This window comes from Lissotriton vulgaris, chromosome 2_1, assembly GCF_964263255.1.
Source record: "Lissotriton vulgaris chromosome 2_1, aLisVul1.2, whole genome shotgun sequence".
Lineage (NCBI taxonomy): Eukaryota > Metazoa > Chordata > Amphibia > Caudata > Salamandridae > Lissotriton > Lissotriton vulgaris.
The window spans coordinates 387,059,466-387,081,556 of record NC_141687.1 but is presented as its reverse complement, the minus strand read 5'-3'; the positions used below and the strand labels follow the sequence as shown (position 1 = coordinate 387,081,556).

The 22,091-nt window shown below is 49.0% G+C and overlaps 1 protein-coding gene across 1 annotated transcript in view; it reads right to left on the bottom strand.

Moving 5' to 3' along the window:
- YWHAE (tyrosine 3-monooxygenase/tryptophan 5-monooxygenase activation protein epsilon) overlaps positions 1-22,091 on the bottom strand; it is a 197,719-nt gene that overhangs the window by 13,826 nt on the left and 161,802 nt on the right. The window lies entirely within an intron of this gene.

Sequence of the window (22,091 nt, the reverse complement as noted above, 5' to 3'; positions counted from 1 at the left end):
TTTGTTATGAATTTTCCTTCCTGTATGAGATCTTGGGCTTTGTGCTTTGCATTAGGGTCTTTAGCTGGTTGTAATGCGCCCTGTCGTAACGAGCCAGTAGGGCTTGTGTATTAGCGATCCTCCACGAGTTGGAGGCTTGTGCTGCTACTCTTTTCCCTGATGCCTACAGTATTTTTGACTCCTTGTCTGGGGGAGGTGCCTCCCCAGTGGTTTGGGAGTTGGCTCTTTTACGTGCGTTGGCCACTACCAGGGAATCAAGTGGTAACTGTCCTTTGATGTAAGTAGGATCTGTAGGAGCTGCCCTATACTTTTTTTCTATTCTGGGGTTGATTACCCGTGCCCTGGCTGTATCCTTAAATATGTCAGGTGCATGTTTCAGAACTCCCTTTAACATGGGAAGTGTTATGACACTTTTTTCTGATGAAGGGAAGGTGTCAAACAAGTAGTCACAAGAAGTCTTCCTCAACAGGGTCGTTATGCATATCCACGTTGTGGAACTGTGCAGCCCTGTCTATGAGTTGATTAGTAGGATAAGGGGACATATCAGGGATGGGATGGGTGTTGTAAGGGCCAGTTGGCTCTTCCCATGGTTCCTCTTGTGGTTCAGGGTCCTGTGGGAAGTCATATTGAGGCTGTGGCTCATCCCCCGTGTTACCTTCATCGTCCCCGTGATGAGGAGAATAAGGAGTGTATGGATTAAAAGTAGTAGTAGGCATGATAGGTTGAAAAGGAATGAAGGGTCTAGAAGGAGAAGTCCTAAAGTCCTTTTTCTTCAGTGGAATAGGGGACTGAGGTTTAAAGTCCAAAGGCCTCTATTTCCTATGCAGGATGGTAACTTTACCAGTCTCTAGCAGTCTCTGGGTTGATATAAATTTTTGCTTGGTCGTCAGAGGGATCTGGGTGGAAGAGTTCTTCCTCAACAGTCCTGGGTTGTGTGTTCGACTTTTGTTTGTCGACGACTTTTGGTTTAGCAGCCGATTTTTTCGGCTCGGGGCCTTTTTTCAGGTCGACGCGTTTTTTGAGTCCCGTAGATCGACTGGAGTAGTTTCTTTTGAACGAGTGCCCTTTCCCGAGTCGATTGTCTTTTTGGATCGACTGGTGTTTTCGGAGCTGGTGTCTTCAGGCCGATAGGTCGTTCTGGCTTCGACGCGGGCTTCGGTACGGCGCCTTTTGGCGGGTAGACGGATTTTGGTGCCGAAGGCTTGTTTGTGTCGGCGACCTTCTTTGGTTCGGCGCCCTTTGGTTGTGTGGCCTTGTTCGGTTCGACAACCACTTTTGGCTCTACAAGTTTGGGCTGCATGACCTTCTTGGGATCGACAGTCTTTTTCGGCTCAATGCTCTTTGGCTGTGCGGCCGTTTTCAGATAGACGACCTTCTTTGGCTCTGGAACCTTCTTTGGGACGATGTTAGTGGGCCCTGGGATTTCGGTTTCGGAGCCGAGCCGGATGGCAGGGCAAGCAAAACTTTATGATCTTGGCTAAGGCCCTTTGGCGATGCCTTGACTGGAGCCGTTGTTAACGGGGTAGATGGTGTCAGGGGCAGGGTACTCATGATTTGCCCCGGTGGGATGTCGTCATCTGAGTCCGAGTAATCCTCTACGGTGACGTTCTGTAGGTCCGAGTCTGGCGCTTCTTGTAGATCTTGGTCATCATCGAAGATGTTGTCCGGGTCTGGTGCCTATCGCTGCATTTCTTGCCTTCCGAATAGTTTTCTTGGATCAAAACTGTGCGCAGGCTGGACAGCTTTCCTCCTTATGGTATGGGGAAAGGCACTTGTTGCATACTGAGTGCTTATCAGTATGTGGGAACTTGGAGTGGCATTGTGGGCACCTTTTAAACGGGCTTCTTTCCATCGAAGGTCGGCTCACGTGGCGTCAAAAAGGCCCAACGGGCCGCGTCGACGACCGCTTGGAGATGGAAGGCTGGATCGAGTAGAGGTACCGTGCGAGAACAATACTGTTGAATCGAAGGCCTTCAGAAAACTTTTGTTTTTGATTCCAAAGTTGGAGTATAGGAGTTTGCATCCGAACCCAATGGCGGAAAAAAACAATCTGAGGATGGAGAGGATGCCCATGCACACTTTTTGATTCCAAAGTTGGAGTATAGGAGTTTGCATCCAAACCCAATGGCGGAAAAAAACAATCTGAGGATGGAGAGGATGCCCATGCACACTCTAGTCCAGGGGAGGAGTCACCTATCTCGTGATACTTCGAAGACTCTTCCAAGACAACAAGTGCAATCATCCGGACCAAACACTAGGCGGCGATCTATGCACAAGATATGAATTCAGCAGCCCACATGCCTCGAACATGAAGTTCACAAATATTTTCTAGGAGTACTATTTCTTGTCCTACTTCTGTAAATTCTTGGGCATTCACGAAAGCCGTATAGCTGCACTTTATGCAACGACAAATACTGTCTTTAATTGGGCCCCTAATTTGGTCTGGCGTGGACAGTGACCTTTTATGTTAATTAAAATGGTCTCTCTCTCTCCCTGTATCGGCTTGCTTCACTGTGAGTGACACCATTGTGCTCGTTCACAAGGAGCATATCTGCACGCAAAGTAGTTTGTTCAGTGCCAGTAACTACTCTTGCAGCGTGGGCTTTTTGAGACCCAAAAACTATTTTCAAATCTTCAATCTTGCTTTCAAGCTCAAGCAAATATTTGCATCAAATCAGCATTCTGGGAGCATTATACATGACCTCATATTGCTAAACTTTGAAAACGGATGTACACATTTTTATACTGGAACCACTGTCAGTAGTGCAGTCGGAGCTTACAACATTTACTTAGAGCGCTCTCCCTAATTATATAGGCTTTTAATTAATGAACCATAAATACAAGTTTATATAGCATTAACATATGGGCACAAGTATTACATTAACTGCAGACAGTGCCCCTCCCTGATAAATGTGTTACTGCAAACTGGCAGCCAAAGGGTTTGTGCTGCAGGCGTTTGGGCCTACTTGTCCCTAGGACAAAATACACATGAAAGCGTGTTGCACTTGACCCCAAACAATATGTCCTGGGCGTCGGGCTATAGGAATTCCACATCCCTTGAAATCATGGAGGAAACACTACGCTTGTTTTGATAGCATTAGAAGTTCAAACCATTTGACTGCCCTCTCCAAAAAGTCGCCAATGTCCTCAAGCGCAGTCTACTGGTGCTGCTGGTGGGGATGGAGCAGAGATCAGAGTAGTCCTACTCATTGGGCAATGAAGTAGTGTCTAGTATTTCTCCCTCTTCCCCGTTTGTTGTACATCGTCAGCTGGTGGCAGGGCAGGGAGGGAGGGGTGACTGGTGGGTGGGGGAGGAGCAGCTAAGGTATTTGCCAACTCTGGTAGAGGGGTGACCTCAAAGTCTTGGCATTTGACATGTAGTTCTGATGGACTACGAGCTACTCCATAGGGACCTTCATCCTCCGATTCTTTATCCTCACCTAAGAGGTGCACAGGTGTATAACAACACCTTACTCAGAGGTGTGTGAGCTGGCAGAATTGTGGCTGCAGACATTTTGGCTGTCGGCATTGAGTGTTCAATCATGGATGTTCTCTTAGTTGACAGTAAGTTAGTCGTCGATAACATCGCAGAAGGTATCACGATAGGGTCATAGTCAACGGGGGCCTCAAAGGTATAGCTGACAAACCAATCATCAACGATATCGCCGTTGAGCCGTCAACCGGATTTTAGTATCCTTGTTATGATCGCATACAGAGGTGACGAGGACATGATTGGAGATAATGCCGTGGTTAAGTTAGACATTGATGTCTTTACCATAGACTGAGTCGTTGTCAATGAGAATACACCAGCAGAACTCAATGGGACTGTGAAGCACCCTGGGGAAGTGCTTCTTTAGGGAAAGGAGCAGTGGTAGGCTTTGGGTGAATCTTTTCTGACACAAGTTTTCTCTTCTTGGAGGAAGAAAGTCAGTCCTTATACCTCTTTTCATGCCCAGAAGTAATATGTTTGGAATTTAATGGCTTTTGCAGGTGGTTCTGAGGAGAATTTTTCTTTAGATGTGAGTGTCTTGAGGGGGAGATGAAGTCTGAAGACTGATCACTATCCTCAAAGAACGGGCACTATTTGTTAGCCTTTGCAGCCAGCAAACGTTTATCTTCCCTGTATAAGAGACTTGCAACCTCATCTTATGCTTTGGATAGAGGCAATATATTTAGTGTTTAAGTGGCTCTTCCGAATGGAGCCTCTTTATCCCACAGAGTCACAGGATCTGAAAAGTCTTTTTTTAGCTAGTTGGGACATAGTGTACAGTCAGGATATGCAGGTAGCCAAAGAAATTATGCTTTTTTGAAGTAAATTCCTTCGATTCCACCGAGAGATTAAAGTAATTTGAACATAGTACAGGGAAACTCATCACACGACGTGTGGTACAAAATCTGAAGGATTCAGCCTCTCCGGGGAGTGTTCTATGGGGTGCTGTCGCCTGATTGGAACATAGGCTATAACACCTATGGTTCATTACATTCAGTCTATCATAGTAATACCCATTGCTTTATTACAGTACAGTGGGACTCAGACGCCATCAGGGAATGATTCAAGCATGTGAATCCAGTACTTGAGAACAATTGTTCTGCAACTTCAGGATATTCTGGATTCATATGCTGGGCATTCTGCAATCTGGTGGTTGGGTCGGCAAACATTACCAATTTTTTTTTTTGGGTCAACCAAATGAGGAGTCATGCAGATTTGTTTAGGAGTGAAACAAAAGTTCTCAATGCACGAGTACATACCTTGTCGCCATCTTTTGATTCTTTTGGTAACCCTCCTTACTCCACTGGCAAGGTGGGCAAGTTGTGGGAAGCAGGCTCTGTATATACCACACCAAAATGAGGTATAGCGTGCACAGAGACCAGTGGAACCCCAAAGGTAGGCAGAGGTAAAAGTAGACAGCACCTTAAGCTTTATTTGTGGTAGTGAGGGCGAACAGTAAGGCTTTATCAGGGGGTAGTGTTTAGAATTTGTTGTACCCACTCAGGCAGCAAAGGATGTCGCACTCAAAGACTGAATTCAGACCAATTTGTTTAGGTATATTTATTTTCTAGAACCAAGCAAGCCTGGTACAGCTCTAAGTGTAAATGGTAATTTTCAAAGCAGGTTGAACAATACAAGCAAACTGAATGAAAATGTCTATTACAGGTTTTTAAATCTTTTCAATATAGTGGAAATTACTGTTAGATTACTTTACAGATGGCTTTGTAGATATCACACTGACATTTCCTGGAGAAAAGGTAAGTAAGCTGTTTTTAGTCATTTGCACTTTTTCAAGTTCTCATACAAAACAACTCCACATTAGATGAATTTAAGGAAAAACAGTAAATTTATTCCTATGGAGAAAATATGGTTATCGGTTTGAAACGCCCTCAGCGGCAATAGGGCGCTGGGTGCCGAGGTTAAATGTTATCCAATGAGGGTTAGGAGGCTTCCAGTTGGAGGCGGCTCACAAGCAGGCCACAGAGTTGTGGGAGCAAAACTCCTGGTGTGGGGCTCGGTTCAAAGGGAGATAAGAGTTAGCACCCAGAGTACACCTGCAACGACGCAGGGGTGGCATGGTGCAGGGTGTTTTGGCATTGGTTGCCCTGTTGATTTCAATGGGGATTCTTCAGTTGCAACAAAGACTTGCTAAACTATCTTAAAAGGAGTTGACTAGAGGAAAAACATGCACAGTCCATTTAACTATAGGTGAGTCACAGGCTATGAGACTCCTCCACAGTACATGGCCAAAAACCAGGTGATTATAAAGCAAAAAATCCAGGCGGAAATGATGGTCAGAACCACCTTCTCACACGTAGGCATCGAACATTTAGAGTTAAACCCCTACTTGTGTGAAGCTTAACGTATGCCCCAGAAATCTCTCGATGCAGTGACCATCTTCAAATTCTTTTTAATTCCCAAGGTTTGTCAGTATTCTCTGGAGTAGAGTTTGCAATTTCATCTCAACTGATGGAGGTGGGTGGTTGCACGTGGATCCAGAAAATTCTTCTAACTACAAAACTACTCCTCCTATAAAGTAACCGTTTAGTTTAGCAGTGTGAATCTTTTGATTCACATGATGTGCATGGATTAAAAAGAGTGTTCTCTCCTGTGGGTTTGCCGGGGTCTTTCTAGGATGTGTTTACAAATGCTAGCGTACTGTTTGTACCACTCCTGCTTCACTGTTGATCCGATGGTCCATGCAGTAGTGCTTTGTGAAGGAATGTACTGATGACCATGTAACAGGAGCACAAATGACTACGCCACCTATTAAGGCAAGTAGCAGACTTTCTTCAAAATTAAATAAATAAACACGCAAGCTCAATCAGGTCTTAATTTGCAAACTGTGGTCTGGAGTACGTGTTCAATGTCTAAAATCTTAACAGGATCAAACAAGACTTCCAGATGAGAAAAACATGCTGCCAGAATTCGAGATTGTCATGTTTTGTTGTGTTGTAGTTTGAAAGAAGTACATTAGCAACTTTATCTTGGGTAGTCACCCATTGTGCATTAGAAGATTGTTTTCTCCTAAAAACAACGTATACCAAGGGCGAACAAACGTACTGTTTCCCACAAAGCCACAACAAATCATTTATAAACACGCACAAACAGGCACTTCAGACCCAAATGATGCATAGAATCCAAGCATGCTCAGTCAACCTAAATAACTACAAAAACACAAGCAAGTTACCAAGACAACCAAGCATCATAACCTTAGAATCCATTTGACCTCAATTCACAGTGATAAAAAAATTGAGAATCCCATTGATTTTATGGAACCCAGACCACTGGACAGCGAGAAGCCATAACCAGAGTAGGGCATAGAATGGAATTTAAGGTACAGACAGCAGCAAAATAGATGCAAAAATGGACTAAAACATAAGAGCAAGCCATTAGATGGACTTACAAAGGCTGATTTAAAGAAGGGATACGTTGAATTTTCCTCTAGGAATCTAGACAATAGGTAGAGAAGTGGAGACACAAGTTGTATAAATCACACTAAGAGTAAAACAAATTGCTTAAGAAATGTTACTTAAAGTTAGTATTTTGCACTAAGGTACCCATCCTTCAACAAATGACTAAAATCTGAATGAACGGCTTGAACTAAGCTCATGTAATTTCACCAACAAGGAGTCTGAGAACTTGCATAATTGCCTGAAGAGACATGTCAGTTGGGCTTCTATCCCAGTTTTGTTCTGTTACAGAATATCTAAGGAATTGCATGCTTAACACAGACTGAGAAAGGATAGTATAGTAGCCCCGGACTAATAGTGAACTTGTAAACTATTATGTCTTTCCCTGCCCTGGCCTCTAGACTGCCACTGAAATGGCATTATCTGCATTTCGTGAACACCCGAGGGGCGGTGGTAAGGCCAAAAGGGACCACGGTGAACCGAAAATGCTCATGGCCTACCGCGAACAGCAGGTAACGCCGGTGTTCCCGCAGGACTGGGATGTGGAAATAAGCCTGTGTTTCTTTCAGATATTTTGATTTACATATTTTAACCTATTTATAGTGTTTTATTAAGAAACGTACTTGTTGGCTTGAGACACAAACAGCAGACAGTGGGATATTGGGTTAGTGAGGAGTTAGCTAGAAATGAAGATGGGGAATGAATGTTGATCACATCTAAAAAGCTCCTGACTCGCCACTGCCCCCGCCCACGGAGGGAGACGCTTCACAATGGTTGCCGCAGATTAGAGTCTTGGTGAAACAGGTGCTTGGAGTGCTGTTTTACTGCCCCCGATTCTTTTGCTATCTAATTGCTGCTCGCAACACGCAAAGTTGTTAGTAATGAGAACCTGACTCTAGCCCAGATTGAACTGAGTATCGGCCACGTATGCGCGTATTCTTTCTCTGTTCAAAGAGAGTTGGGGCAGCTGCCGCCGACGCACACCTAACTGGGAGAGGCTTACCTTTGACCATGAGGGGAACGGTCCAGCATCTTCCTCATTTCCTAGCGAGCTCTGTGCCAGAGGGAACGCTCCAGCTTTTCGCCGCGAGGAAGGTGACTCTAGGAGAGTAGGGTCTGCAATCCTATGATCACCCAGATTTTTTGCTTTAGTTTCACTGGTTTACGACTTTCTCTGGCTGTGGGCCTGCCAATCAGACCCACAGCCTTGCTGTTCTCTCACTAAATTGACATGTGTACCTTAGGTGCATTATCCAATTGGTACTGGGCCACCTTATCAGACCCTGTAACTCAGGGCATAGGTGTACCCAGGTCCTACCAGGGGCTGAAGCATGTATTATGCCACCCCTGGCTGGCCATCTAAATCTAACACAACTGGCTGCACGACAGCTGGGGCAAGGTGGTGTAATCACCCCTTGCTTTAGATATAGTATACCTATATCTAAGCCTCAAATGGACACACAGATTCCTATCAGTCACTCCTATGGCAGGCCTTGACTATCCTGAAGGCAGAGTGCTTGGAATCGTGTGAGATGGTGCTCTGGCAAGAGCTGAGCCCGTTTGCAGCTTGCGGAACCAAGTCCTAATAGCTGTTCCATGATAACGCATACCATATACTCCGAAGTGCATTATAATCCTCGGGGATAAATGCTATCATTGGTATCGCTTTATCAAAACATGTCGAGTAAGGTGTCATACGAATTGGAATACTAACCCCTTGCCAATTCTGGCGACGGGGTTAGCATTCCACCCTTCTAGAGGGACACGACATGTATGTAACTGTGAACCCCGGTTAAAGTTTACTCAAGCCTCAGCATCACAAAATGGATGCTGCCACCACAGACACGAGTCTGACCCCCTGCAGCTGGGAGTCCTTCCAGCGAGGGGAGCTTGGACAAAGGGTTTCCTGTCAGGGGCGGTGCTAGCACCATCCCAGACAGGGTTTTGTGTATCCTGGGTAGGCAGGGCTTTACAGGAAGGTGACTGCAAGTTGCACCCCGGTGCTCACTACGCATCTGCCGGCTAGAACCAGTTCCAGGGGCACACCAGCCCCTGGCCTGGGGAAAGTCCGGCGTGGGAGAGGGGTGTAACCACCCCCCTTCCTGGTCCCACCCCTAGGGCAGGACCTAGTCGCGTACCCACCCCTTTCTTTAGGATAAAGGCAGGAGCGGGGACCCTTCCAAATTAGATCTTTGAATCAAGAAACTACTTTCTACGAAAGGAACTCTCGACTTCTTCTCAAGATTTCTCCCTTGTGGCTAAGGAGTAGTCACCCTGCAACCGCAGGCACCATCTAAGAACTCTGCGGTTTGCTGCACGTCCTTCCTCCGGAATCCGACTGACCAGCTCGACGAGACCCGGCTTCCCTGGCACCTCTGACCTCTACCTACCTCTACAGCTAAGCTGAGAACCGTAGGTGCGACGAGAACGAGGGACCGGCCATCATCAGAACTGCACGACTTCTACCCAGCACGACTGCCGAGGGATCCGCTGGTGAGTGCTTTGGGGTCCGAGAAGCCCCGACCCTGAGCAGCTCCTGCACCGAAGTCCAGCCCCCCAGCATCCACGAGATCTGCGTGGGGCCCTTCTGCTTTGTGGCTGCTCACCGCGTTGTCTGGCTACTAGCCCGCTGGCTTGTGGCCTTCCCGACGACGACCGACGACATCACCACTGCTGGTCTGGTTGCTCCAGACTGGCCCTTGCTCCCTTCCAAAAGAGGAGCACCCCGGACCCTCCTGGTCCACTCCAGACGCCATTTTAGGTCCACTGCGTGGGCTTGAATTTGCTAAGACTTGTTGCCCCAATCTTGGGTCCAGCGACGTCGACAGCATCAACCATCGTGGGACAGCTCGCACCTCCATCCTGGTCGCCGACAACGCCTCCTGGTCCGTGAGACTGCAGAGCCCAGCGTCGCCCACTCACCTGGTCGAGGTGACTTCGCCCGGTGCCATCCTGGTGCCCACACAATCACTGGCTAGTGATTAAGAACTTGGTCCCCTCTGCTTTCAGGTGTCATCCATCTTCGATCCAGGCTTGGATCCATCGAACAATCTTCACTGGTCGCCTGCCAGCAACTTCTTTCTTCAGGCTCCTGGTTCGTCAACGAGGATTCCCGACGTCTTTTCAGACCTATGCAGCCGCAGCCCCTGGGCTAGGTAACTTCGGCATTTCGGTGCCCCAGCATAGCCTCACTATCCAAGGGTCCAGATCCACTGTCGTTTTTGACCTACCTAGTCGGGTTCGCCCGAGAACACTAACTTTGCTTTTACTAGCTTCCATAGACTTTGTCCCGCATCCCGCGTGAGTGCACACTCTGCACCCGAGTCCCCTAGGCCTCCTACTAGTAATCTGAAGGTTCAGTAACGTAGTCCTAGCGATTCCAAAGCCTATTAGTTCAGTACTTACCTGCTAGTAATTTCGCATTCCACTTTCATAGTATTGAATATGCTACTTACCAGTATGCATCTGTTCTTGGCATGTAGGGCTGCTAACATTCATATCTTCGCATTAGATCGCCGCCTAGTGTTGGGTCCGGATGATTGCACATTGTTGTCCTGGAAGAGTCTTCGAAGTTTCCTGAGATAGGTGGCTCCTCCCCTGGACTACAGTGCGCATGGGCATCGGCTCCATCCCCAGATTGTTTTTCGCCATTGTGGCAGAAGATGGAGTGAAAAGTGTAAAGGATGTCCATGCTAATGATTGAATACAATAGTATATCTGCAGCTGCGACAGGCACCGGGGAGGAGGGTGGGCGATATGAATGTTAGCAGCCCTACATGCCAAGAACAGATGCATACTGGTAAGTAGCATATTCAGTTCGAGGCATGTGGGCTGCTAAATTCATATCTTAGCATAGAATATATAGCAGTCCCTCCATCAGCGGCGGTTGCCCGTGCCAGCTGCAGAAACCTGAAAAAGTGTCTTGAGAACAGCCTGTCCTACAGCCGCTTGCTGCTTGGAATGCACATCAACACAGTAGTGTTTTGTAAAGGTATGTGGTGTAACCCACGTGGCTGCTCTGCAAATGTCCTCTAAAGGAATGTTCCCTAGGAAAGCCATGGATGCCCCCAATTTGCGTGTGGAGTGCGCCCTTGGGGGTACTGTTAAAGTGCGCTTGGCCTTTTGATAACAGATTTGAATGCACTTAACAATCCATCTGGCTATTCCTGCTTTGGAAATCGGGTTGCCTTTGTGTTGTGGTGAGAAGGCAACAAAAAGTTGTTTTGTTTTCCTAAAGTGTTGTGTCCTGTCTATGTAGTACATCAACGCCCTCCTTACGTCTAACGTATGGAGCATTCTTTCCGCCACTGTTTGTGGGTTTTGGAAGAATGCCGGCAAGTCGATAGTTTGGTTGAGATGAAATTGTGACACCACCTTCGGAAGGAATTTGGGGTTAGTACGTAGCACTACCCTATTTGGATGAATCTGAATGAATGGCTCTTGGATTGTGAGCGCCTGTAGCTCACTAACACGCCTTAGTGACGTAATAGCAATTAGGAAAGCTACTTTCCACGTTAGGAACTGTAGTTCACACGAGTGCAGTGGCTCAAATGGTGGTCCCATCAGTCTGGTGAGGACCACATTGAGGTTCCACACCGGAGCTGGCGGTGTTCTTGGGGGAATGACTTGTTTCAGACCTTCAAGGAAAGCTTTAATGGCAGGCACCCTGAAGACAGAGAGATGCTGCCTGTTTTGAAGGTAAGCTGCGATGGCGGATAGATGTATCCGAATAGAAGTGAACGCTAGCTTGTGTAGGAAGGTACATCCTGACTATGGTTGCCCCCAACTTTTTGCCCTGTGTTTTAGCTGGTTTTGGACATAGTCGACCTGGGATCCTGCCAATCAGGACCCCAGGCCTACTGCTCTCTCTTAAAAATGGATTCCATGTACCCTAGGTACATTTCCAATTGGTACTGGGCCACCTTATCAGACCCTGTAACTCAGGGCATAGGTGTACCCAGGGCTGCCAGGGGCTGCAGCATGTATTATGCCACCCCTGGCTGGCCTCCTAAATTTGACACAACTGGCTGCATGACAGCTGGGGCAAAGTCGTGTAATCACCCTTTGCTGTAGGTGTAGTATACCTATACCTAACCCTAAAATGGACACACAGATTCCTATCAGTCACTCCTATGGCAGGCCTTGACAATCCTGAAGGCAGAGTGCTTGGAATCGTGTGAGATGGTGCTCTGGCATGAGCTGAGCCTGTCTGCAGCTTGCGGAATCAAGTCCTAATAGCTGTTCCATGATATCGCATACCATATACCCTTAAGTGCATTATAATCCTCGCGGTTAAATGCTATCTTTGGTATTGCTTTATCAAAACATGTCGAGTAAGGTGTCATACGAATTGGAATACTAACCCCTCGCCAATTCTGGCGACGGGGTTAGCATTCCACCCTTCTAGAGGGACACGACATGTATGTAACTGTGAACCCCGGTTAAAGTTAACTGAAGCCTCAGCTCCACAAAATGGATGCTGCCACCACAGACACGAGTCTGACCCCCTGCAGCTGGGAGTCCTTCCAGCGAGGGGAGCCTGGACAAAGGGTTTCCTGTCAGGGGCGGTGCTAGCACCGTCCCAGACATGGTTTTGTGTATCCTGGGTAGGCAGGGCTTTACAGGAAGGTGACTGCTGAGTGGCACCCCGGTGCTCACTACGCATAGGCCGGTCTGAACCAGTTCCAGGGGCACACCAGCCCCTGGCCTGGGGAAGTCCGGCATGGCTGAGGGGTGTAACCACCCCCCACCTAGTCCCACCCATAGGCAGGACCTAGTCACCGGGTCAGCCCCCTTTTTTAGTATAAAGATGGGAGCGGGCCCCCTGTTAAAATTAGATCATCTTTGGAATCAAGATACCACTTTCTTCGAAAGGACTTCACGATTTCTTCTTCAAGATTCTCCCTTGTGGCTAAGGAGTAGTCACCCTGCATCAAGCGGGCACCATCCTAAAGAACACTGCGGTCTGCTGCAAGTCTTTCATCACGAATCCGACGACCCAGCTCGACGAGACCCGGCTTCCCTGGCACCTCTGACCTCTACTCACCTCTACAGCCAAGCTGAGAACCGTGAGTGCGACGAGACCTCAAGGGACCGACGATCGCCAAGACTGCACGACATCTTTACTGCAAGCCCACCGTGTCCTCCACTGGTGAGTGCTTTGGGGTCCGAGAAGCCCCGACCCTGCGCAGCTCCAGCACCCAAGATCAGCCCCCCTGCATCTCCACGATCGGCGTGGGGCCCTTCTGCTGTTTGCTGTGCACCGCGTTGTTTGGCTACTAGCCGGCTGGCTTGTGGCCTTCTGAACGACGCCCAACGACTTCACGACTGCTGGTCTGGTTGCTCCAGGCTGGCCCTTGCTTCCTTGTTCAAGAGAGGCACCCCGGACCCTCCTGGTCCACTCCAGACGCCATTTTAGGTCCACCGCGTGGGCTTGAATTTGCCAAGGCTTTGTTGCCCAATCCTGGGTCCAGCGACGCCGACAGCTTCCATCTTCGTGGGACAGCTCGATCCTCCATCCTGGTCGCCGACAACGCCTCCTGGTCCGCGAGATCTTCGAGCTACAGCGTCACCCACTCACCTTGTCGAGGTGGCTACCATCCGGTGCCCTCCTGGTGCCCACTGACTACTGGCTAGTAGTCTCGAACTTGGTCCCCTCTGCTTTCAGGTGTCATCTATCTTCAAGATCCAGGCTTGGATCCGACTGAACTTTCTTCACTGGTCACCGGCCAGCATCTTTTCTTCCGGCTCCTGGTCCGTCTACGAGGATTCCCGACGTCTTTTCAGACCTATGCAGCTGCAGCCCCTGGGCTAGGTAACTTCGGCATTTCGGTGCCCCAGCATAGCCTCACTATCCAAGGGTCAGAATCTACTTTCGTTTTCTCCCTACCAGGTCGGGTTCGCCCGAGAACACTAACTTTCTAATTCCTAGCTACCATAGACTTTTGTCCCGCATCTCGCGTGAGAGTGCACACACTGCACCCGAGTCCCCTAGGCCTCCTAGACATAATCTAACGATTCCCTAGTCAAGTCCTAGCGATTCCAAAAGCTATTAATACTGTACTTACCTGCTAGGAATTTCGCATTCCACTTTCAGAGTATATGGTTTTCCGTGCCCCTCGGGCATTTGTATATACTGTGCTAACTTAAGTATTTTTGTAAGAGTTTTGGTTTGTGCTTAGTACCCTGTCCTCATAAAGAGTACAGGGCTGTTGTGATCTTAATAAATAACTGTTTATTTTCATAACACTTGTGTGGTGTCCTTTCACTTGGTATTCAAGGGGTATATGTGTGGTAAACAGCTGGCTTAACACGCCCTCTCGAGTCTTTAGCCTTAGACTGCTCGTATCCATGCTACTAGGATAGCTGGTCTATAAGGTTGACTTACAACCAATCATCAATAAGGGTTGCTGGACTGATACATAGTGTTCACTAGAATAGTGAGCACTGCATATCAGGCCACCTTCTCACATTGGTGAGCAGCGGTTGGGATTTGAGCTTGCTGTTGTTTTACCACACGTATCCTAAGAATATCTTGTTGAAAGATCACATAAGTACTGTTAGGTACATATAACTAAAGCTTAGAATACTCTGAGTTCTACTGAACCAGCTGTTGTAGCTCCTCAAGGCTTAGCACACCTTGGCTACAACTCTAGCAAGGGATCAGTAGGTAACACATAGTGTAGGTAGGTGCATCACTTACACCACACTAGAATCAGCATGTCAGACAAAGGAGGAAACTCTGAGTATCCCCTTGTGTCAGTGGACCCTCCACAGGTCCTTACTTCAAAATATGCTGCTCTTAGCTTCCATGAGATGAGACAAGTGTGTACTCTCAGGAAACTAAAACAGGGGTCTAACCCCACCACTTCCTTTCTGATTGGTCTCTTAGAGGCTTATGATGCCAGTAGGGCTGGTAACCCAGACCCTTCTAATCCAGATGGAAGTTTGCCCTCCTTACAGGGTCCCTTTGATATCCATCCCCTCCATGAGGCAGATGATGCTGAGGAGGAGGATGAGTTGTCTGGGGATGAGGCAGATAAGGGACAGGTAGAAGTCAGAAGACTAACCAGGTCCAACTTAAGCAGACATGAGATTGGTACTGGGGGACCCCTGGGCCCACTCTCAGGTCAGCTTAACATTGGGAATGGACGAGTTAGGTCTCTATCAAGAGGCTCTAGCAGATCCTTTCGAACCAATGGCTCTCTCAACTCTTCTCACAGAGGGATGTCTTCCCCTAAGAGGAGAGTGTATGAAGCTGAAGAAAGGGCAGTCAAACTGAGGATTGAAAGGGAAGAACTTGCCCTGGCCAAAGAGAGACTTGCCCTTGCTAGAGAGCAAGAATTATGTGGGCTAGTTCCCACTGGTGGCAGCAATAAACCTAGCAATAGGGAAAGGAGTTTTGATACAAAGCACCTGAATAAGATAGTGCCCCCCTTTAAAGAAGGGGATGACATCCACAAATGGATTACTGCTTTGGAGAGAGCCTGCACTGTGCAGGGTGTTCCCCAAAGTAAGTGGGCAGCTATCTTGTGGCTCTCCTTTGATGGTAAAGGTAGAGATAAGCTCCTCACCACAAGGGTGGAGGATGCTAACAATTACCAAGTCTTGAAGAATGTACTGGTTGATGGGTTTGGTTTAACCACTGAACAATACAGGATGCTGTTCAGAGACACCCAGAAAACTCAGTCTCAAGATTGGACTGACTTTGTTGATTGTGCCACTAAGGCTTTTGAAGGCTGGCTACTGGGTAGTAAGGTTACTGATTTTAAAGGATTGTATAATCTAATTATGAGGGAGCAAATCTTAAATAATTGTCAGAACCAGCTATTACATCAGCACCTGGTAGACTCTGAGTTGACCTCTCCACAGGAATTGGGTAAGAGGGCAGACAAATGGGTCAGAACCAGGGTTAGGCCTAAAAACCAGGGTGGTGACCAGAAAAAGGAATCAACCAAGCCTCAAGAGAAGGGTGGGGATAAATCCACAGAGAAGACTTCCCAAGGGCCCCAAAACTCCAACAAGGGTGGTGGGTCCCAGAACACTCCTTCTGAACAAAAGAAACCTTATTGCCATACCTGTAAACAGGTGGGCCATTACAAAAGTGATGCCAGTTGCCCTAAAAATGGTAATAAGGGAAATGTACCCCCAGGTAATACTCCTAAACCTCCTGTTACCACTAGTGGTAATCCCCCAGGTGGTGGGAGTGCCCCCAAGAATGTGGTGGGCATTACTTTGGGCAATCAGGAGGACTATGGCTTAGCCAGGTTCCCTGACCACACTCTTGTCTGTGAGACTGGCATGGGGTTTGCCAACTTCACTACTGGACCCCACATTTTGGGCAAGTATAGACAAGAAGTTTTAGTGAATGGTCAGAAAGTTGAGGCATTCAGAGACACAGGGGCCAGCCTCACCATGGTGAGTGACCATCTGGTCCCCTCTGCTCAACTGACCCCTGGTTTTACTTATCAGGTGACAGACATTCATGGAATGAAGAGAAGGCATCCCATGGCAGTAGTCAAGCTCAGCTGGGGTAATGTCACAGGGCCCATGAGAGTGGCAGTGACAGATAACCTACCTGTAGATTGCTTACTGGGGAATGACCTAGAACTCTCAGCATGGGCTGGAGTGGAACAAGAAACTCATTCCAGAATGATAGGCCTATCCAGACAGGTTAGTGGGGCAGTAATAGCTACAGCCCCAGTCCAAGCACCATTCCTCCCTGAAAAGGTTGGAAGGGCAGTGGTAGCCACTGCCCAGGCTCAGACAGACTTTTCAGAACAGGATAGGAGGGCTGTGACAGTCACAGCCCAAACACAGACTGAGTGCCCTCCTGAAAAGGTTGGCAAGGTTGAAATGGTCTCAGCCTCTACTCAGACAGATAGTGAGGTTGTGAAGCCTGAAACAATGGATCACTCCACTCAAACAGAGAGCATTGAGGAGGAAGAAGAGTCTTCCCCCTCCCAGACACTAGGTGAGAGCCAGTCTCCTCAGGGAACTGACTCTACCCCTGTTGAAGGAACTGCCCCAGAGGTAGTCAGGCCTAGCCTGGCAGAACCCCTGATGGCAGTGGACCCTTCCCAGGTGGGACCCAGTCTGGAGCAGGTAACCTGCACCTCTCTACCCTGCCTCAGTCAGCCCAGGGCTGAAGAGACCAGGGAGGCCAGTGGTGGACCCCAAAGGGCCCCCTGTCCAAAAGAACCCCCTAATCAGCAGATTAGGATCACTGAAGCTGGTAAACCCAGCCAAGTGAAAATAAGTCAGACTCCTGAGGGATCCCCCTTAAAAGTAGTTAGGGAACTCCCACAGCTGGACACTGTTGGGCACAGCCAAACATGGGGCCTAAAAACCCCAGACCTGACCTGTCCCTCCAGTAAGCCAAACAGAGGGACTCAGCCTCCAGCTGTAGGTAGCCAGAGGCTGACCCTGAGAGCTCAGTGCATCTCAGCTAAAGAAAGAAAGGCACACATGATGAATGGTGATTGGAGGAAGTTGAGCCCAAAGGTAGAGGAGCCTCACTTCAGTACTCCATCCCAGCATCAGCCTTCTTCTTTCCCAAGACACACCAGAGACAGAGATTCCCTATGGTGGAGACCCTCAGATACCCTTAGGGTGAGGGGTTGCCTAGTGGACCATGACACAGGGGGAAACCAAGCCAGAGCTGGTCCTTCCTTATATGGCCACTTAGGTAATAGAGGCTTACCTGGACAAGGATAGCCTTATCTCCTTTCGTTTGGGGGGGGGTTGTGTAGGAAGGTACATCCTGACTATGGTTGCCCCCAACTTTTTGCCCTGTGTTTTAGCTGGTTTTGGACATAGTCGACCTGGGATCCTGCCAATCAGGACCCCAGGCCTACTGCTCTCTCTTAAAAATGGATTCCATGTACCCTAGGTACATTTCCAATTGGTACTGGGCCACCTTATCAGACCCTGTAACTCAGGGCATAGGTGTACCCAGGGCTGCCAGGGGCTGCAGCATGTATTATGCCACCCCTGGCTGGCCTCCTAAATTTGACACAACTGGCTGCATGACAGCTGGGGCAAAGTCGTGTAATCACCCTTTGCTGTAGGTGTAGTATACCTATACCTAACCCTAAAATGGACACACAGATTCCTATCAGTCACTCCTATGGCAGGCCTTGACAATCCTGAAGGCAGAGTGCTTGGAATCGTGTGAGATGGTGCTCTGGCATGAGCTGAGCCTGTCTGCAGCTTGCGGAATCAAGTCCTAATAGCTGTTCCATGATATCGCATACCATATACCCTTAAGTGCATTATAATCCTCGCGGTTAAATGCTATCTTTGGTATTGCTTTATCAAAACATGTCGAGTAAGGTGTCATACGAATTGGAATACTAACCCCTCGCCAATTCTGGCGACGGGGTTAGCATTCCACCCTTCTAGAGGGACACGACATGTATGTAACTGTGAACCCCGGTTAAAGTTAACTGAAGCCTCAGCTCCACAAAATGGATGCTGCCACCACAGACACGAGTCTGACCCCCTGCAGCTGGGAGTCCTTCCAGCGAGGGGAGCCTGGACAAAGGGTTTCCTGTCAGGGGCGGTGCTAGCACCGTCCCAGACATGGTTTTGTGTATCCTGGGTAGGCAGGGCTTTACAGGAAGGTGACTGCTGAGTGGCACCCCGGTGCTCACTACGCATAGGCCGGTCTGAACCAGTTCCAGGGGCACACCAGCCCCTGGCCTGGGGAAGTCCGGCATGGCTGAGGGGTGTAACCACCCCCCACCTAGTCCCACCCATAGGCAGGACCTAGTCACCGGGTCAGCCCCCTTTTTTAGTATAAAGATGGGAGCGGGCCCCCTGTTAAAATTAGATCATCTTTGGAATCAAGATACCACTTTCTTCGAAAGGACTTCACGATTTCTTCTTCAAGATTCTCCCTTGTGGCTAAGGAGTAGTCACCCTGCATCAAGCGGGCACCATCCTAAAGAACACTGCGGTCTGCTGCAAGTCTTTCATCACGAATCCGACGACCCAGCTCGACGAGACCCGGCTTCCCTGGCACCTCTGACCTCTACTCACCTCTACAGCCAAGCTGAGAACCGTGAGTGCGACGAGACCTCAAGGGACCGACGATCGCCAAGACTGCACGACATCTTTACTGCAAGCCCACCGTGTCCTCCACTGGTGAGTGCTTTGGGGTCCGAGAAGCCCCGACCCTGCGCAGCTCCAGCACCCAAGATCAGCCCCCCTGCATCTCCACGATCGGCGTGGGGCCCTTCTGCTGTTTGCTGTGCACCGCGTTGTTTGGCTACTAGCCGGCTGGCTTGTGGCCTTCTGAACGACGCCCAACGACTTCACGACTGCTGGTCTGGTTGCTCCAGGCTGGCCCTTGCTTCCTTGTTCAAGAGAGGCACCCCGGACCCTCCTGGTCCACTCCAGACGCCATTTTAGGTCCACCGCGTGGGCTTGAATTTGCCAAGGCTTTGTTGCCCAATCCTGGGTCCAGCGACGCCGACAGCTTCCATCTTCGTGGGACAGCTCGATCCTCCATCCTGGTCGCCGACAACGCCTCCTGGTCCGCGAGATCTTCGAGCTACAGCGTCACCCACTCACCTTGTCGAGGTGGCTACCATCCGGTGCCCTCCTGGTGCCCACTGACTACTGGCTAGTAGTCTCGAACTTGGTCCCCTCTGCTTTCAGGTGTCATCTATCTTCAAGATCCAGGCTTGGATCCGACTGAACTTTCTTCACTGGTCACCGGCCAGCATCTTTTCTTCCGGCTCCTGGTCCGTCTACGAGGATTCCCGACGTCTTTTCAGACCTATGCAGCTGCAGCCCCTGGGCTAGGTAACTTCGGCATTTCGGTGCCCCAGCATAGCCTCACTATCCAAGGGTCAGAATCTACTTTCGTTTTCTCCCTACCAGGTCGGGTTCGCCCGAGAACACTAACTTTCTAATTCCTAGCTACCATAGACTTTTGTCCCGCATCTCGCGTGAGAGTGCACACACTGCACCCGAGTCCCCTAGGCCTCCTAGACATAATCTAACGATTCCCTAGTCAAGTCCTAGCGATTCCAAAAGCTATTAATACTGTACTTACCTGCTAGGAATTTCGCATTCCACTTTCAGAGTATATGGTTTTCCGTGCCCCTCGGGCATTTGTATATACTGTGCTAACTTAAGTATTTTTGTAAGAGTTTTGGTTTGTGCTTAGTACCCTGTCCTCATAAAGAGTACAGGGCTGTTGTGATCTTAATAAATAACTGTTTATTTTCATAACACTTGTGTGGTGTCCTTTCACTTGGTATTCAAGGGGTATATGTGTGGTAAACAGCTGGCTTAACACGCCCTCTCGAGTCTTTAGCCTTAGACTGCTCGTATCCATGCTACTAGGATAGCTGGTCTATAAGGTTGACTTACAACCAATCATCAATAAGGGTTGCTGGACTGATACATAGTGTTCACTAGAATAGTGAGCACTGCATATCAGGCCACCTTCTCACAGCTTGCACTTGTAAAGATGTAACAGATAGCAAATGATGTTAGGGATAGATGCATCTAGCGGGTTTATGTCATTGGCTGCACAGTAAATGACAAAACGCTTCCATTTTGCGGCATAGCATGCTCTGGTTGTTGGTTTCCTCGCCTCCTTGATGATGTTCATGCATTCAGGAGGTAGGTTGAGGTATCCAAACTCTAAGACTTCAGGAGCCAGATCGCTAGGTTGAGCTGTTGCGGATCTGGATGCTGAATTTCTCCATGGTTCTGCGTCAAAAGCCTGGGCGTGAGGCGCAGTCTTTGATGCGGTACCACAGAGAATTCGAGGAACGTGGTGTACCAGGCCTGGCGCGCCCACGTTGGAGCAACTAGGATGAGTGTCATCGAGTGTTGCCTTATTTTTCTCGCCACCAGTGGTATCAGAGGTGTCGGCGGAAAAGCGTACGCAAATTTGCCTGACCAGTTCATCCATATCGCATTGCCCTGTGATTGCGGGTGTGGGAACCTGGCGGCAAAGCTTTGGCATTTTGCGTTCTCCCTTGTGGCGAACAGGTCTATCTCTGGACGACCCCACTTTTGGAAGTACGGCTGGAGTACTGATGGATGTATCTCCCACTTGTGCATTTGATGGCTGTATCTGCTGAGCAGATCCGCCATCTGATTGTCCTTCCCTGGGAGGTGTTCTGCCATGAGGAAGATGTTCCTCTTAATGGCCCACTTCCACATGCTCTGAGCCAGATGAGACAGCTGCGGTGAGTGGGTGCCCCCCTGCTTTTGGATGTAGTACATCGCGGTCATGTTGTCCGTCCGGACTAACACGACTTTGTTGCACAGATGTACAATGAAGGACTTGAGCACCATGAAGATCGCAATCAGTTCTAGATAGTTGATGTGCATCTTCTGTTGCTGCGTCGACCATAGTCCCTGCACCGTGTAAGTGAGCAGATGAGCTCCCCATCCCTGGAGAGATGCGTCCGTTGTCAGGATAACCTGTGGCACTGGCTCCTGGAACAGTCGGCCCTTGCAAAGGTTGTGTGGAGTCCACCAATGCAGAGAGTCGTATGCCCGACTGGTAACCAACACTAGGTCTGTTAATTGTCCCTGAGCCTGTGTCCACTGATTTGCTAAGCACTCCTGGAGCGGGCGCATATGCAGCCGTGCGTGAGGGACTATGAAGATGCAGGAGGCCATCATGCCTATCAACTGCATGAACACTCTCGCTGGAAGTGAGTGTTTTGGTCTGAACTTTTGGATTAGAGACTGCATGCTGTCTATCCTGACTTGGTTTGGTTGAGCTTTGGCCGTCAGGGTGTTGATCGTCGCACCCAGAAACTGCCGGACATGTGCCGGCTGAAGATGCGACTTTGGGTAATTCAACGAGAAACCCAGGTCGTGAAGGAGGTGAATGGTAGTTGACATGTCCGCGGCGCACTGTTGTTCCGACTTGGCTTGAACGAGCCAGTCGTCCAGGTAGGGGTAGACATGGATGTTCTGCCTTCTGAGGTGCGCTGCTACTGTCGCCAGACACTTGGTAAACACCCTTGGGGCTGTGGTTGTGGTTGTGGGGCTGCTACTGTCGCCAGACACTTGGTAAACACCCTTGGGGCTGTGGTGACTCCGAAGGGTAGGACCTTGAACTGATAATGCTTGCCTTGGATAGTGAACCTGAGGTATTTTCTGTGGGACGGGTGTAGTGGAATGTGGAAATAAGCATCCTTGAGGTCTAA